The sequence below is a fragment of the Rana temporaria genome, chromosome 8 (assembly GCF_905171775.1).
Source record: "Rana temporaria chromosome 8, aRanTem1.1, whole genome shotgun sequence".
NCBI lineage: Eukaryota > Metazoa > Chordata > Amphibia > Anura > Ranidae > Rana > Rana temporaria.
In genome coordinates, this window is record NC_053496.1 from 107790817 (window position 1) to 107807911 (window position 17095).

Genomic DNA, 17095 nt, shown 5'->3' on the forward strand with positions numbered 1-17095 from the left:
AGGTTCCTCGCAAATATCCATACCAGACCCTTCAGGTCTGGTGTGGATTTTAAGGGGAACTCCACCCCAAAAATGGAGTGGAGTTCCCCTAAAAATCCACACCAGACCCTTATCCGAGCACGTTAACCTGGCCGGCCGCAGAAAAGAGGGGGGGACAGAGTGCGGCCCCCCCCCTCTCCTGAACCGTACCAGGCCACATGCCCTCAACATGGGGAGGATGACCCCCAGATCCTGCCCCCCCCCCGTGTGAAATGGTAATGGGGTACATTGTACCCCTACCATTTCACCAAAAGGAAAGTGTCAAAAGTGTTAAAAATGACAGTAGCCGGTTTTTGACAAATCTTTTATTAAGATCTTCTTTCCGCTGTTCTTCTTCTTCTTCTTCTTTCATTCGTGATTCTTCCTCCATCTTCCTCTGCTTCTTTCTTGGGTCTTCTCGTCCACATCTTGCCCAGCGTCTTCTCCCATCTTCTTCTCCGTCCGTCGGCCTTCTCGTCCACATCTTGCCCGGCGTCTTCTCCCATCTTCTTCTCCATCCGTCGGCCTTCTCGTCCACATCTTTTTCTTCCCCGGACACATCGCTTGAAATTGAATTTGCCGCGTGTGCCTCTCCTGGGACCCCGCCCCCTCTGACGCCACAAGTAAACTCATTTTCATCCTCCAGGCTGGAAAGCATGAGAATGGAAAAAAAACACTGATCTCATCCTTTCAGCCGCGATCATGTTCGTTCAGCACAGTGGTGTAGTGGATAGTACTTTCACCTAGCAGCAAAAGGGTCGCTGGTTCGAATCCCGTCCGTGACACCATCTGCCTGGAGTTTGCATGTTCTCCCTGTGCCTGCGTGGGTTTCCTCCCACACTATAAAAACATGCTGTAAATCGGATCCTGTCTAAATAAGCCCTAATATGCAGTAGTATATTTAGGTTTTGTGCTGCCCTAGGCCTGAATACATTTCTGCACCTCATAATAGAAAAATGACTAAAATGAATAATTGGAAAAAGTTCGGGTCCGGGATCGGAGTTCGGGAAAAAAAATGCGCGGAGGTCCCTGCAAATTCAATAACCAGACCCTTTAGGTCCGGTATGGATATTAAGGGGAACCCCGCCGTCAATTTAAAAAAAAATTACGTGCGGTTCCCCCTAAATATCCATAACCAGACCCGCTATCCGAGCACGTTGACCTGGCCGGCCGCAGAAAAGAGGGGGGGACAGAGTGCGGCCCCCCTCTCCGCACCAGGCCACATGCCCTCAACATCCCCACAACCCTTGCCCGGTGGCTGTGGGGGTATGTGGGCGGGAGGCTTATCAGAATCTGGAAGACCCCTTTAACAAAGGGGACACCCAGATCCTGACCCCCCCCTGTGTGAAATGGTAATGGGGTACACTGTACCCCTACCATTTCACGAAGGAAGTGTAAAGTCTTGTAAAAAAAAACACACACACACCGTAGAATAAAGTCCTTTATTAATAAAAAAACTCCAGCGGTGATAATCCACTCGTTCCCGGCTTCCTGCTCCAACGTTGTCCCGATCCTGCGACGGCTGCGGGTGATCTCCAGCGATGAGAAGATCCTGCGACGGCCGGGTGGTCTCCGCTCCAGCGATGAGAAGATCCATCAGGAGCGCAGCATCCCCGACCTCCTCTCACCGCTGGACACAGCCCAGCGAATGGCGCGCTGGAGCTGTGACATTACTTATATAGAGGAGGCAGGGCCACCCGTCACGTGACCCCGCACCCTCTGACGTACCCTCTGCTACGTCACTGGGGAAGCCCAGGAAGAGGGAAGACTATGGGACCTCCGCGCATTTTTTTTTCTAAAAGTCCGTGTCCCATTGACTACAATGGGGTTCGGGTTCGAACTTTTTTTTTTAAGTTCGGGTTCGGACCCGAACCCGAACATCCAGGTGTCCGCTCAACTCTGCTCATGGAGTGATCTGTCTATACTCATCCTTGAGGTGAGCAGGCATTTTAGCAGGTTGTGGTGTGCACTGAATATTGGATCCATTTAACCAGTTCCCGACCCCCGCATGTACATATACGTCCACAATATGGCACGTGACCACGGGACCACGGCGCGGCTAATTGTTTATAGCCGCTCCGTCGCGATCGCTGCCCGGAGCTGAAGAACGGGGAGAGCCGTATGTAAACACGGCTTCCCCGTCCTTCACTATGGCGGCGCATCGATCGCGTCATTCTCCTTTATAGGGAAGACACGATCGATGACGTCATTCCTACAGCCACACCCCCCTACAGTTGTAAACACATACTAGGTGCACCCTAACTCCTACAGCGCCACCTGTGGTTAACTCCCAAACTGCAACTGTCATTTTCACAATAAAGAATGCAATTTAAATGCATTTTTTGCTGTGAAAATGACAATGGTCCCAAAAATGTGTCAAAATTGTCCGAAGTGTCCGCCATAATGTCGCAGTCACGAAAAAAATTGCTGATCGCCGCCATTAGTAGTAAAAAAAAAAAATTAATAAAAATGCAATAAAACTATCCCCTATTTTGTAAACACTATAAATTTTGCGCAAACCAATCGATAAACGCTTATTGCGATTTTTTTACTAAAAATAGGTAGAAGAATACGTATCGGCCTAAACTGAGGAAAAAAAATGTTTTTATATATGTTTTTGGGGGATATTTATTACAGCAAAAAGTAAAAAATATTGCATTTTTTTCAAAATTGTCGCTCTATTTTTGTTTATAGCGCAAAAACTAAAAACCGCAGATGTGATCAAATACCACCAAAAGAAAGCTCTATTTGTGGGGGGAAAAAGGACGCCAATTTTGTTTGGGAGCCACGTCGCACGACCGCGCAATTGTCTGTTAAAGCGACGCAGTCCCGAACTGTAAAAACACCTTGGGTCTTTAGGCTGCATATTGGTCCGGGGCTCAACTGGTTAAATAGGATTTTTCACAGCGGTGACAGCTTTGGAAACCTACACATGAACTGTATTTTATAATTTATTTATTTTCTTTTTTCATAAATTGTTTGTTTAATTATTTGTTTATATAAGATTTATAGATACGCAGCGCTGCACTATTTTCACAAAATTAATATGACCAGCTTTACTAACTAATCCATAAATATGAAATTGGTTTACACTCTTTAAAAAATGTGTGAGATGACGTCATGAGCTCATGTGTGCACACACGCTGTCGCAGGCAAGGCATAAATCCTCAAAGTGAGGTGTGATTAAGGTGCCAAAATTTGCTTAAAAAGTATACTTTTACAGATGACTTACAAAATACATTTGAATTAAATAAATTACCGGTAATATTTAAATTACTGTATTTTTGAATAGAGGAAGGCCCTTCTGGCAGGGGCCTGGGGCAATTGTCACTTTGAAATACACTCTGGGCTCTTTGTAAATATATATATATACACACACATACACACACACTATATATACATAGATTTCACACACACAAAGAGGACATGGTGACTGAAAAAGAGCTCCAATCCGATCAGTGGTGGCCCGTCCATAGGGGGCGCTCGGGCGCCGCCCCCCCAAGCTGTAAAAAAAAAAAAAAAAAAAAAAAAAAAAATTTTTTTAAAAAAAATATGTCACTTTAAGAGTGACCAGGCGCCGGACATGCGGCGGTCTATGGGAAGCTTCCCAGCCTGCAATCAGCTGATCGCAGGCTTGGAAGCTGATTTGCCCGTGTTTAGGGCGTGTGCAGGGCGCAAGCTGTGCGCCCGCACACACTCCCACTGTCATTTGATTTGCTAGAATGCATGGGTTTGTCATGGGATTGGCTCGGCGGGGACCGGAGGAGAGGTCAGTGGGCAGTGCCATTAATATATCACTTCCGGTATTCTGGTGATATCTGGAGCGCGTGTGGGGGCATCATAGAGGAGCGGCGCCAACCATTGAAGGTAAGGAACAGACCGGCTCCTTCCCCCACGCCAGCACCAGCAGCACCCCCGCATCCATTGCCTGCCAGCCCCGCCACCACCACCGAGCCCCACCGCAGCTGAATACTTTCTCTGCGGAGTCGGCGCTAGTACTGCCAGTGACAAGCTGCAGCGGCGGCCCCCCCTCTCCACCCCCCACCCGGAGTTCAGTCCCGCCGCCACACTCCGCTCCAGATCAGCAGTGTGCACTCGCAACAGCTTCGGGTCCCCCCCCCACCTCAATGTGCCGATCAGGCGTCTGATCGGCACATTGAAGTGGGGGGGGGGGGACCTGAAGCTGTTGCGAGTGCACACTGCTGATCTGGAGCGGAGTGGGTCTGGGCGGCAGGACTCGGAGTGAACTGGGGAGGGTAGGGGGGCTGCTGCTGCTGCTTGTCAGTTGTCACTGAACTTAGATGACAGAGCTCGGAGTGAACTGGGGGGGGGGCTACTGCTTCTGCTTGTCACTGAACTTACTCACTGACAGGACTCGGAGTGAACTAGGGGGGGAGGGGGAGGTGCCCCCTCCCCCCCTAGTTCACTCCGAGTCCTGTCATTGTGTAAGTCTCCTCCCCTCCCCCCCACTTTCTCTGAAGTTCACACTGCCCGAGCACTGCTAAGGTAAGCCAGCCAAGCCACAGAATTCAGTTCAAAATGGATTTGATTCGATTTATCGCCCCATTAGGTCATCAGCGGACAGTGGTGCACTGCCTGATCCCCACCCATCCACCTTGGAGCCTGTTATTGTATTTAGACTGCTGGGACTTGTAGTTCTCCATCATCTCCTGGGGCTCAGGTGCATGCAATCCACCCTCTATGGGACTACAAGTCCCAGCAGTGAGAAAAACTGAACAAATATGGTGGATTGCATGCACCTGAGCCCCAGGAGATGATGGAGAACTACAAGTCCCAGCAGGTTATAATATAAAGCTCCGAGGTGGATGGATGTCTGAACAGTGACAATTGATGGGCACAGTGGTGACAATTGATGGGCACAGTGGTGACAATTGGTGGCATGGCACAGTGGTAACAATTGATGGCACAGTGGTAACAATTGATGGCACAGTGGTAACAATTGATGGCATGGCACAGTGGTGACAATTGATGGCACAGTGGTAACAATTGATGGCATGGCACAGTGGTGACAATTGATGGCACAGTGGTGACAATTGATGGCACAGTGGTAACAATTGATGGCATGGCACAGTGGTGACAATTGATGGCCACAGTGGTGACAATTGATGGCATGGCACAGTGGTGACAATTGATGGGCACAGTGGTGACAATTGATGGGCACAGTGGTGACAATTGATGGGCACAGTGGTGACAATTGATGGGCACAGTGGTGACAATTGATGGCATGGCACAGTGGTAACAATTGATGGCACAGTGGTAACAATTGATGGCATGGCACAGTGGTGACAATTGATGGCACAGTGGTAACAATTGATGGCATGGCACAGTGGTGACAATTGATGGGCACAGTGGTGACAATTGGCACAGTGGTGACAATTGGTGGCACAGTGGTAACAATTGATGGCATGGCACAGTGGTGACAATTGATGGCACAGTGGTAACAATTGATGGCATGGCACAGTGGTAACAATTGATGGCATGGCACAGTGGTAACAATTGATGGCATGGCACAGTGGTAACAATTGATGGCATGGCACAGTGGTGACAATTGATGGCATGGCACAGTGGTGACAATTGATGGCATGGCACAGTGGTGACAATTGATGGGCACAGTGGTGACAATTGGTGGCACAGTGGTGACAATTGATGGCACAGTGGTAACAATTGATGGCATGGCACAGTGGTGACAATTGATGGCACAGTGGTAACAATTGATGGCACAGTGGTAACAATTGATGGCATGGCACAGTGGTAACAATTGATGGCATGGCACAGTGGTAACAATTGATGGCATGGCACAGTGGTAACAATTGATGGCACAGTGGTAACAATTGATGGCATGGCACAGTGGTAACAATTGATGGCATGGCACAGTGGTAACAATTGATGGCATGGCACAGTGGTGACAATTGATGGCACAGTGGTGACAATTGATGGCATGGCACAGTGGTGACAATTGATGGGCACAGTGGTGACAATTGGTGGCACAGTGGTGACAATTGGTGAGACAGTGGTGACAATTGATGGCACAGTGGTAACAATTGATGGCATGGCACAGTGGTGACAATTGATGGCACAGTGGTAACAATTGATGGCATGGCACAGTGGTGACAATTGATGGCACAGTGGTGACAATTGATGGCATGGCAAAGTGGTGACAATTGATGGCATGGCAAAGTGGTGACAATTGATGGCATGGCAAAGTGGTGACAATTGATGGCATAGTGGCTGTGTTTGATGGCATGGCACAGTGGTTGCGTTTTGATGGCATGACACAGTGGCTGCGTTTGATGGCATGGCACAGTGGTGATAATTGATGGGCCCAGTGAGGCTGCAATTGTTTTATTTTTTTCGTTTGCGCCCCCCCAAACAATTTGAGCACCAGCCGCCACTGAATCCGATATCACACAAAAAAAATTACCTCATAGGATTTCACTGCATACCAAATTTGAGTTGCAAAATGGCTAAAATAAGGGAAGAGACAGGGACAGTCCTATGCACAGCAATGGTTGCCTGGATTAACAGATCAGCTATTTACTTTTCACACGGAGGACACTGCTCAGAGAAACAACTTAGGTAATCACTAGTTACATCTGACTGTAAGCAGAAATTTCTCACATGCGTATACAAATCCACTTTGGGCTCTATTTCATACTTATTTTTTTCCGCAAGCATTCCACTTAAATTGATTGAAGAGCATCAAAACACATGTGCATCATTGCGTGCGCATGTATGCTCTTAGTGTATTAAAATCTGCAATTCAGAGTGCAATGTGGGTTTTGATACATTTCCGTTGATCTCAATAAAAAAAAAAATCTACCAAAAATAGATAAGTGCAGTAGGGCCCTTATAGTTTGAGAACATATAAAAACGTAACAGCAAAATAAGATACTGCTGTAGAAAGCACCTTTAACCTCCTGTTGGTTTTCCTTTACAAAACATAGATCGGAGTAAAATTACTAGTAAATAAAAGGAGTGGAATAAAAGATGGCCACAGGGAAAAGGCTTCATTCACATATATCATTTTCAACAGAGGGTAGAACAATGTTAAAGGAAGTAGCAAAAAATAATATTTTACGTTGGTTTCCTTTTTATTGCTTAAAAACATTACATTTATTCTAATACAAGATACATTAACACAGGTATGTGCTGCTAATTTAAATGATGCCTAACTAGGGGCCTTGTCAGGATGATGAATTGTGCCTTGTGCTCTCCTATTATTATTATAAGCATATACATTGGTTATAAAAAAAAGAATCCCCCCCCCCCCTAAAATTATCACATTTTGTTGCTTTGCAGCCTGAAATGAAGACAGGGACAATTTTTATCCAGCTGTATTTAATCAACTTGCAATGTATAACATCTAAGTGAAAGATATAAACACCAACATGTCAAAAAAGAAATACATAAAAAATAAAATCATTGAGTTGGAAAAGGGATCACCCCCTTGTGTCAATATTTTGTTGAACCGCGGTTGGGATATGTCTTTACTAACTTTGCACATTTTGGCTTTGCAGAACTGCCCATGTTCAGTTAAATTTGATGGTGATCATTTGTGGACTGCAGTCATTCCACAAATTTTCAATGGTGTTTTAAGTCTATGCTCTGACTATGCCTTTTTTATTCAACCACTGTGTGGTCATTCTTGTTGTGTGCTTTGGGTCTTTGTCATGTTGGAAGATAAAGCTTCTTCCCATTGACAACTTTCTGGCAGAGGGCAGCAGATTTTCCTCAAGAATTTAACAATGTTTTGCCCCATCCATTTTCCCTCCTATCCTGACAAGTGCTCCAGTTGCTCCTGCAGGGAAACACCCCCATAATATAGGATATGATATTATCCATGTGCACTTGTAGTCCAAAGTGGATTTGCCTTTAGTAAATAACCCCCAGGGCCTGAAAAAGAGCTGCCTTCGAAGGAATAACAAAAAAAAAAAATGCCTCTAAAAGCAAATGTTTGGTTCTTTCTGTGTGTATGAGGCCTAAAGCCTGTAGAGTATGAGCTACTGAGCTGTGTCTTTATTAATCTGATGTTCAAAGCAGGCACATGGAAAATATATATCTGGGAGCACCTTTTGCGGCCTACAATGAAAATACAAATATGTATGTCCAATATTAATATTTACCATAAAAAAATATTTTTTGTTCTGATCACAAAAAATAAAATACACATAAAACACTATACTGTTGCCTAGCCCCCAACAAAGATACCTTGGATTGTGCCAATTACAGATGTATCTCTTTACTAAATATTGATCTAAAGCTGTATGCAAAAATGTTGGCAAACAGGTTGAGACCATTGTTGCACAACTTTATAGGCCCAGAACAGGTAGGCTTCACGCCTGGCAGGGAAGCAAGAGAATGTGACGAAGGCCCTAAACCTCATATAGAGATCACAAACAAATGACTTTGAAGGCATGCTGCTCTCTACAAATGCGGAAAAGGCTTTCGACCACGTGTCGTGGGACCTTCTACATGCCACTTGCACTCATATTGGATTGATATCACATATGTTATCCTGGATTAAAACCCTATACCCTAACCCTACTGCAAACATTAAAGTTAACGGAACACTATCGGACAAGGTAATAATCTAGAATGGAACGCAACAGGGCTGCCCTCTTTCACCTTTGTTGTTTATCCTCACCCTGGAGCTCCACATTTAGTTTTTTTAATGGGCATTCTGATGATTTCCATCAGACTTTAGATATAGAACAAGTTCTATATTTTTCCGATGTAATTTGGCCAGGCAAAAGCCTGATCGTGTGTATGCGGCATTACAAGCCATAAGTATGGTCCCCCAAATACTTCTCAAGGTTTGGCAGAGCTGCCATCAGCAAAATGTCGATTTTACCAAGAACTATTTTTTTCAGGCCATACCAATCCTTTTACCTACAAATTTCTTCCGCTCCTTACAAGCTATTCTCAGGAAATTTCTCTGGGCGTCCAAAAAACCCTGCGTGAGTCTCCAATAGGGATGAGCCGAACACCCTCCTGTTCAGTTCGCACCAGAACCTCCGCACACAACGAATGTTCGTGTGAATTTTAGAACCCCATTAAAGTCTATGGGACTCGAACGTTTGAAATCTAAAGTGCTAATTTTAAAGGCTAATATGCAAGTTCTTGTCCTAAAAAGTGTATGGGGACCTGGGTCCTGTCCCAGGAGACATGTATCAATGCAAAACAAAGTTTTAAAAACTGAAGTTTTTTCGGGAGCAGTGAATTTAATAATGCTTAAAGTGAAACAATAAAAGTGAAATATTTCTTTAAATTTCATACCTGGGGGGGGGGGGTGTAAAGTATGCATGTGAAATAGCGCATGTTTCCCGTACTTAGAACTGTCTCTGCACAAAGTGTAATTTCTGAAGGAAAAGAAAGTCATTTAAAAATGACTCATGGCTATAATGAATTGTCGGCTCCCGGCAATTCAGAGAGAATTAATTAATACAAAAAAAAGCGTGGGGTCCCCCTAAATTCAATTACCAGGCCATTCAGGTCTGGTATGGATATTAAGGGGAACCCTGATGTCAATATAAAAAAAAATGGACGTGGGGTCCCCTCCAAATATCAATTCCAGACCCTTCAGGTCTGGTGTGAATTTTAAGGAGAACTCCACCCCAAAGGGCCTCATCCCCACAACCCTTGCCCAGTGGTTGTGGGGGTCTGCGGGCATGACGCGGCTGGAGCTAGTGACATTTCTTATATAGGTGAGGCAGGGCCACTCGTCATGTGACCCCACCCCCCTCTGATGCAAGGGGGAAGCCTGGGCTTCCCCAGTGACGTAGCAGAGGGTGCATCAGAGGGGGACGGGGTCACGTAACGGGGGGCCCCACCTCACCTATATAATAAATGTCATTAGCTCCATCCGCGTCATTCGCCGGGCTGTCTCCGGTGGAGACAGACGGCTGGCGATGCTGCGCTCTGGATCCCGGATGATCTTCTCATCGCTGGACCGGAGAGGAGATCACCCGTCACTGGATACCGACAACATTGGAGCGGGGATCGAGAGTGGATTACCACCGCTGTATTTATTTATTTTTTTAATAAAGGACTTTTTTCCACGGTGTGTGTGTGTTTTTTTTTTACACTTATTTACACTTCCTTTGTGAAATGGTAGGGGTACCCCATTACCAATTCACATAGATTGGGGCCAGGATATGGGGGTCCCCTTTGTTAAAGGGGTCTTCCAGATTCTGATAAGCCCCCCGCCCGCAGACCCCCACAACCACCGGGCAAGAGTTGTGGGGATAAGGCCCTTGTCCCCATCAACATGTGGCCTGGTACGGTTCAGGAGGGGGGGGTGCTCTCTGTCTGTGTTTTCTGCGGCCGGCCAGGTTGCGTGCTTGGATAAGGGGTCTGGTGTGGATTTTTGGGGGAACTCCATGCCATTTTTTAAAAAAAAAAATTGGGGTGGAGTTCCCCTAAAATCCACACCAGACCTGAAGAATCTGGAATGTATATTTGGGGGGGACCCCACATAATTTTTTTTTTAAATTGATGGCGGGGTTCCCCTTAATATCCATACCAGACCTGAAGGGCCTGGCAATTGAATTTGGGGGGACCCCACGCTTTTTTTATCATGAATATTTATAAATGAATTCTCTCTGAATTGCCGGGAGCCGACAATTCATTATAGCCACGAGTCAGTTTTAAACTATTTTTTTTCCTTCAGAAATGACACTTTGTGCAGAGACAGTTATAAGTACAGGAAACATGCGCTATTTCACATGCATACTTTAGACACCCCCCAGGTACGAAATTTAAAGGAATATTTCACTTTTATTGTTTCACTTTAAGCATTATTAAATTCACTGCTCCTGAAAAAACTTGTTTTGCATTGATACATGTCCCCTGGGGCAGGACTCAGGTCCCCAAACACTTTTTAGGACAATAACTTTCATATTAGCCTTTAAAATTAGCACTTTATATTTCTCCCATAGACTTTAACAAGGTGTTCTGCGGCTTTTTGAATTTGCCGCAAACACCCCAAATTGTTCGTTGTTCACCTCGAACTCGAAGCTCATCCCTAGTCTCAAATTACTTACAAGAAGCAAACAAAATAGAGGGATGGGTTTCCCACATTTTAAAAATTATTATATAACCTCCCATCTTACAAGAATAATAGATTGGACATGCCACGCGCATAATAAGGATTGGGTGGTCCTGGAAAACAAAATGGGCCCAATACCAATGACACACTCACCCTGGATACCCTGGGATTCATGCCCCAAACAAATGAAACAACACCCCCTGAAAGGTGCGACACTTGCAAAAGGTGATTCAAACCTCAAACTTGACTACATCACTGGGCCCCCTAACACCGTTGTTACATAACCCGGACTTCACACCAGGTATTGTGAATTTATGAAGAAATAATACATTTTATGTTTACTGGCAGAGATGTCAGATCTTTATAGGCCTCAAAACAGAGGAACCATGATTTTACAATAATGGAAATATCCCCCTCTTGGAGCCATTTTTAGATGAACTCATGCTTTCCAAGTTAATGCATCAACCATTGAAACTTTTACAAGCCTGTGTTAAGATGGAGATTCGATGGAACAATGGTAGCGCTCATCACAAAACAAGAAGACATTTACCTGGCTTTAGTGTATAAACAACAGCCACAAATACAGCCATAAAGACAAAGGGGCAGATCCACAAAAGAATTACGCCGGAATTACGCCGGCTTATCTATTGATACGCCGGCGTAAAATGACGTCACCGTCGTAAGCATTGGCTTGTTCCGGTTTAATTTCGAGCATGCGCACTGGGTTACCCCCACGGACGGCGCATGCGCCGTTCAAAAAAAAACGTTGTTTACATTGGGACACGACGTATTTACATAAAACACCCCCCCATTACATCCATTTGAATTCCGCGCCGTTACGCCGCCAAAAGATACACTACGCCACCGTAACTTACGGCGCAAATTCTTTGAGGATTCGAAAAAAAAAATAAGTTACGGCGGCGTAGTGTATCTTAGATACGCTGCGCCCGGCGTAAAGATGCACGGAGGTACGTGAATTTGCCCCAAAAGGTTTTTCGGACTGCTATCACATAGCAACCACCCTCATCTAGCATAAACCATTGTGACAGAGTTAGGAACTGTGTGGATAGCTAATCCCTCCCTAAATATCCATTGAGACTGTTCAAAGTTCAATTAAACACATGGTGTAAAAGATTTGAAGTTATGCAAGCCAGAAACATTAAAAAATACCTACATGTTATTATAAGTCATTCAAATTCGATATGATATTGTAGGTCACAAAGATGATTATAATTTTAGTATCTGATGACCCAAGAACCTTGTTATAAGAAAAATATATATATATAAAAGTTGTGATTATAAGTAGAAGTGTTTTAAAAAGCTAATTAGTATTATGGAAAACATAAAATCGTAATTAAAACTGTATAAGAATTTAACCTATGTTTAGATGAACACATATTCATCTGATATATCAGAATTATCCATTTATCCATATAGATAATCATTTTATGTGATATTGATTAATATATATAACATGTGTCTTTCCTAGATAGACCACTTTATAAGATACACATTTATGTATAGATATAGAACCATTTTATGGGATAGTGATTAATCAAAATTATACATCAGACAGGAGGCTCATATCTTATGCATTAATCCTTCTTTATTAATGCTCACAGCAGAAGTGTAAAACCTTTAACGAATGTAATAAAAGAAAAAACTGGTAGAACCACACCTCCCAGCAGTCCCATGGCCTAAACCACTCCCATTCTAGTCTCTATAAATGGACTGCTCTCACTAGAATCTTCCTCTTTCTTTCTGCTCACGGCGGAGCATAGATAAGTATACACGGATTATTAGATATTGATATTATTTTTATATATATTATATATATTTCTATGTCTTTTGTGGTGCGATTTTGAAGAAATCCCATATCTCCTTGATACCTAAGCGTTTTTCCAAGCTCTTTTTTACCTTTAGTGTACTGTACCTTACACCTCTTTATCCTTAGCACTTTTCTGTGCCTCTCTATATCTTTCCTTACCTCCGTTCCGCTGACACCGCTGATATTGTCAGATCTGTCAGCGATCTACGCACCCCTCCCTCCCTCTTCCTTCTCCTATGCGGCGCGCCATCTTGGGCAATCTCCCCCTTCTCTCCCCTCCATAGGACGAACGCGCGTCGCCAAGTAGGCGGAGCCTCCCCTCGCTCTACTCCTGCAGAGCCGCCCCCGCCGTCCTATCGCTTCGCGCGCTGGACCCGGGAGACGTGCTCTCTCACACCTTCCAACCAATAGACGCCTGGGGGCCGTAGTCTCGCGAGACTTCGCCCCCAGAGCGCACTCGCTCACAGGCTCTCCTCCCGTCGCGTGCCAGTCGGCGCTGGTGACCGGAGGGAGAGCCTGGTATAGTTCTGTTCACCGCATTTTCTCCTGGGAATTTAATTCCCATCCTTACCCTGTGCCTACATTCTACTACCCCAAAATTCTCACAGAACCTTTAGGTGCTGCCTGCCATATATATATATATTATTGTCAGATATCTGCAAAACTTTCTGTGCACTATTAACCCTTGCACCGCTGCCTCTCTCTTTCATCACTATGACTGAAGAGGGCTCCCCCTCCCCCACAGGGCAGGAATTGGTCCTGGAACCTACTCACCTTCTCAGTACTTCCCAATTACAGGACCTTATTAACCAGTCTGTCCAAGCAGCACTAGCAGTAACTGCCGCTTCTGGAGCTTCCCAATCCAACTATCCCCCTGTGTCCGTACCACTCGGCACAGAACCGGCCACAAAGAAGGGAAAATCCTCCTTTAAAAGGAAGAACGTGGTAACGGTTTATGACTCCCCGGCAGGGGAAGCTAACAATATGCTGCGAGCAGATCCTTCCACGGACTGCCACCCCACGCATCCTACAGACCCTTTTCAACCTCTGAGCCTCAGAGAGTCAACAAAAAGGCATGGTTCCGCTAAGAGAGCCAAACCAGACTCTTACATCATAGAGTCAGACGACGATTCATCCGCCGAGTCGGATAAATCAGAGGTCTCAGGGTCCGATTGTTATGAGGAAGAGGATGCGGGGGCTTCGGCAATCCTCCCGGATGCCAACCCTGTCAACCAGGGCAAAGACGTATTAGACGCCATGGGGGAACCCCTTTTCAATCCTGACACTATCTCACATCCCCGCTCGGGGGACTGGTCTCCCCTGCCCCATGTGTCCCAATATGTAGAGCTCTGGGCACGGAGACCATTGGATAAATCCAATCGCAACAAACTTAGAGCGGAGTGCCCCCGCCCGCATATCCCTATGAAAGCGGTTGTCACACCTACAGTGGACCCTATACTAATGAAATACCTGCTTAAAACAGGAAAGATGCCTAAGAAAGGGATCGATCGGTCCTTCAATAATATCCAGGATCGTATCCTGGACCTGTTCGGGCCTCTGACAAAAATTCTGAATCTGGCGGAACAATCCGCAACAACTGGCCAAGGGGTTGACCTAAATCAACTGCGCGGTTGGGCCCAAAGAGCCATATGCCTTACGGGCAACGCCAACACCGCCTGTTCAGTCGAGCGCAGACGCTCAATTCTCATGCGCCTCGACCCGCAACTAGCCCATTTGGCAGAGTCCGAGCCAGGCCCCTCAGCAGAGGGCATGCTTTTTGGCGAGTCCTTAATAAAGGACATTAATAAATTTGTTGGCATGTTCAACAGCCTGGACAAGGCACAAACATCCCTGAAGAAAACCAACAATGCCAGAGTTTTTCCCCGGGCCGGCAGAAACAGGGGCCGTTCTGCCGGCCGATACAACACGGGCAGACCCTTCCAGAGGTCTTCTGCCCAAACACACTATAACCAGGCTCCCGCCCACTATACCACCACCGCGCAACCGGCACCATTCTTCCCCCCCCGTGGAAGACCCTGGAGAGGACGCGGCCAAAGAGGATACCCTCGTTCACGCCCGTATTCCGGTGAGTACCACTCTCATTCCCTTTCCCCTCATACCGGTGGGAGGCCGCCTAATGTTTTTTTACGCACGCCTGGTCTGCGATTACGGCAGATCCCTGGGTTCTGAACACGGTAACGGGTTTCCAAATAGACCTGGTTTCCCCACCGACTCTGGGGATAATACCACCCCCTATCCATTTTTCAGAACAAAATGTGACCCTTATAGACACCGAACTTCGGGAATTGTTAGCCAAACATGCGGTCACCGAAGTCGTCACCCCATCCCCGGGCTTCCTCAGCAACCTCTTCCTGGTCAAGAAGAAGGGGGGGGTTATCGCCCGGTCATAAATCTCCGGGACTTGAACCAACATGTCGCCTATCGGCATTTCAAGATGGAAGGCATTCACTGCCTCCGGGACCTACTCACCCCAGGGGACTGGTTAGTGAAGGTAGACCTAAAGGACGCCTACCTCACGGTTCCCATGCATCCAGAGTCTCAACACCTCCTCCGCTTCAGATGGTGGGGTCGCATCTGGCAATTTACGTGCCTACCGTTCGGCCTGTCCTCAGCCCCGTGGTGCTTTACCAAGCTCCTGAAACCGGTCGTGGCAGCTCTGAGGAGCAGGGGAGTTCGTCTGATCATTTACCTGGACGATCTCCTCATAATGACTTACTCCAGGAATCTGGCGTATCGTCACATGAACTGGACCATCGACCTGTTACAAAGCCTGGGCTTCGTAATCAACCGAGAAAAATCGGTTCTCATCCCTGCACAGGAGATGGAATTCCTGGGTTTCTCAATAGACACCCAACTCGCTATCCTGCGACTTCCCAGCGAGAAATTGGCTCTAATCCGAAAAGAGATCAGGGCGGTTCTGCGCAAGGGTTTCCTATCCCTACGCATTCTAGCACGCATAGTCGGCCTACTAGCTGCATCCATCCAGGCCATCTTCCCGGCTCCCTTACATTACAGGGCCCTCCAGAGGTTAAAAATCTTACACCTGCGACGGGGCCTCCGCTACGCGGACGAAGTGTCCATATCCCCAGAAGCTCAGGTCGAGTTACGCTGGTGGCTCCGCCACGCCACCGAGTGGAACGGCCGGACAATTTTCAATGCACAACCAGATGTTGTCATCGAGTCGGACGCGAGCCGACATGGCTGGGGCGCCCGCTTGGGGCTACTGTCCACAGGAGGGATCTGGTCCAGGGAGGAATCCCTGTTACATATCAACGCTTTGGAACTCTCAGCGGCTCTCTTCGCCATTCAGAGTTTCCTGGCAACACGGACCAACTGTTGCGTATTATTACGCATGGACAATATTTCAGCGGTTCAATACATCAACCGCCTGGGAGGTACCAGATCCAAGATTCTAGCGGACATCTCCGCGGAGATCTGGCATTTCTGTCTGTCTCGAGACATCTCTCTGCTAGCAGAATACATCCCGGGGGTCTCCAACACAGTAGCAGACTGGAACTCTCGATATCTGGTAGACTCCAGCGACTGGGGCTTGGACCGTTCGGTTTTCACCCAGATAAATTTACTTTGGGGACCTTTGGGCATAGACCTTTTCGCCTCTCGCCTCAACCACCAACTGCCCCACTTCTTCAGTTGGAGACCGGACCCAGGGTCCTCGGCAGTGGACGCTTTCCGCCACTCCTGGACAGGGGGCACACATTATGCGTTTCCCCCGTTCTCAATGATCCCCAGGGTCCTTCGGCAAATCGCCAATCAGGGAGCAACGGTGGTTCTGATCACACCGTGGTGGCCAGCTCAACCTTGGTTCCCTCTGCTGCTGGACTCGATCATCGACCACCCCAGAGTCCTTCCCCAGTTCCCTCGTATCCTGTTACACCCGACCAAGGGCATTCATCCCTTGGTAGAAGAAGGCAACCTGATGCTCCTAGCATGGCTGGTCTCTGGATGCCAGACCCGGGTGACGGCCTTTCAAGCTCGGCTAGAGACCTCCTCACCATGGCCTGGGCCCCGGGGACTCGGTCGGCATACCGATCAGCCTGGCTACTTTGGGTACGTTGGTGTGACCAACGGCAAGCTGATCCCTTGCATGCCCCTATAACCATCATTGCGAACTACTTGGCGGAGTCTTTTTCCTCTGGCAA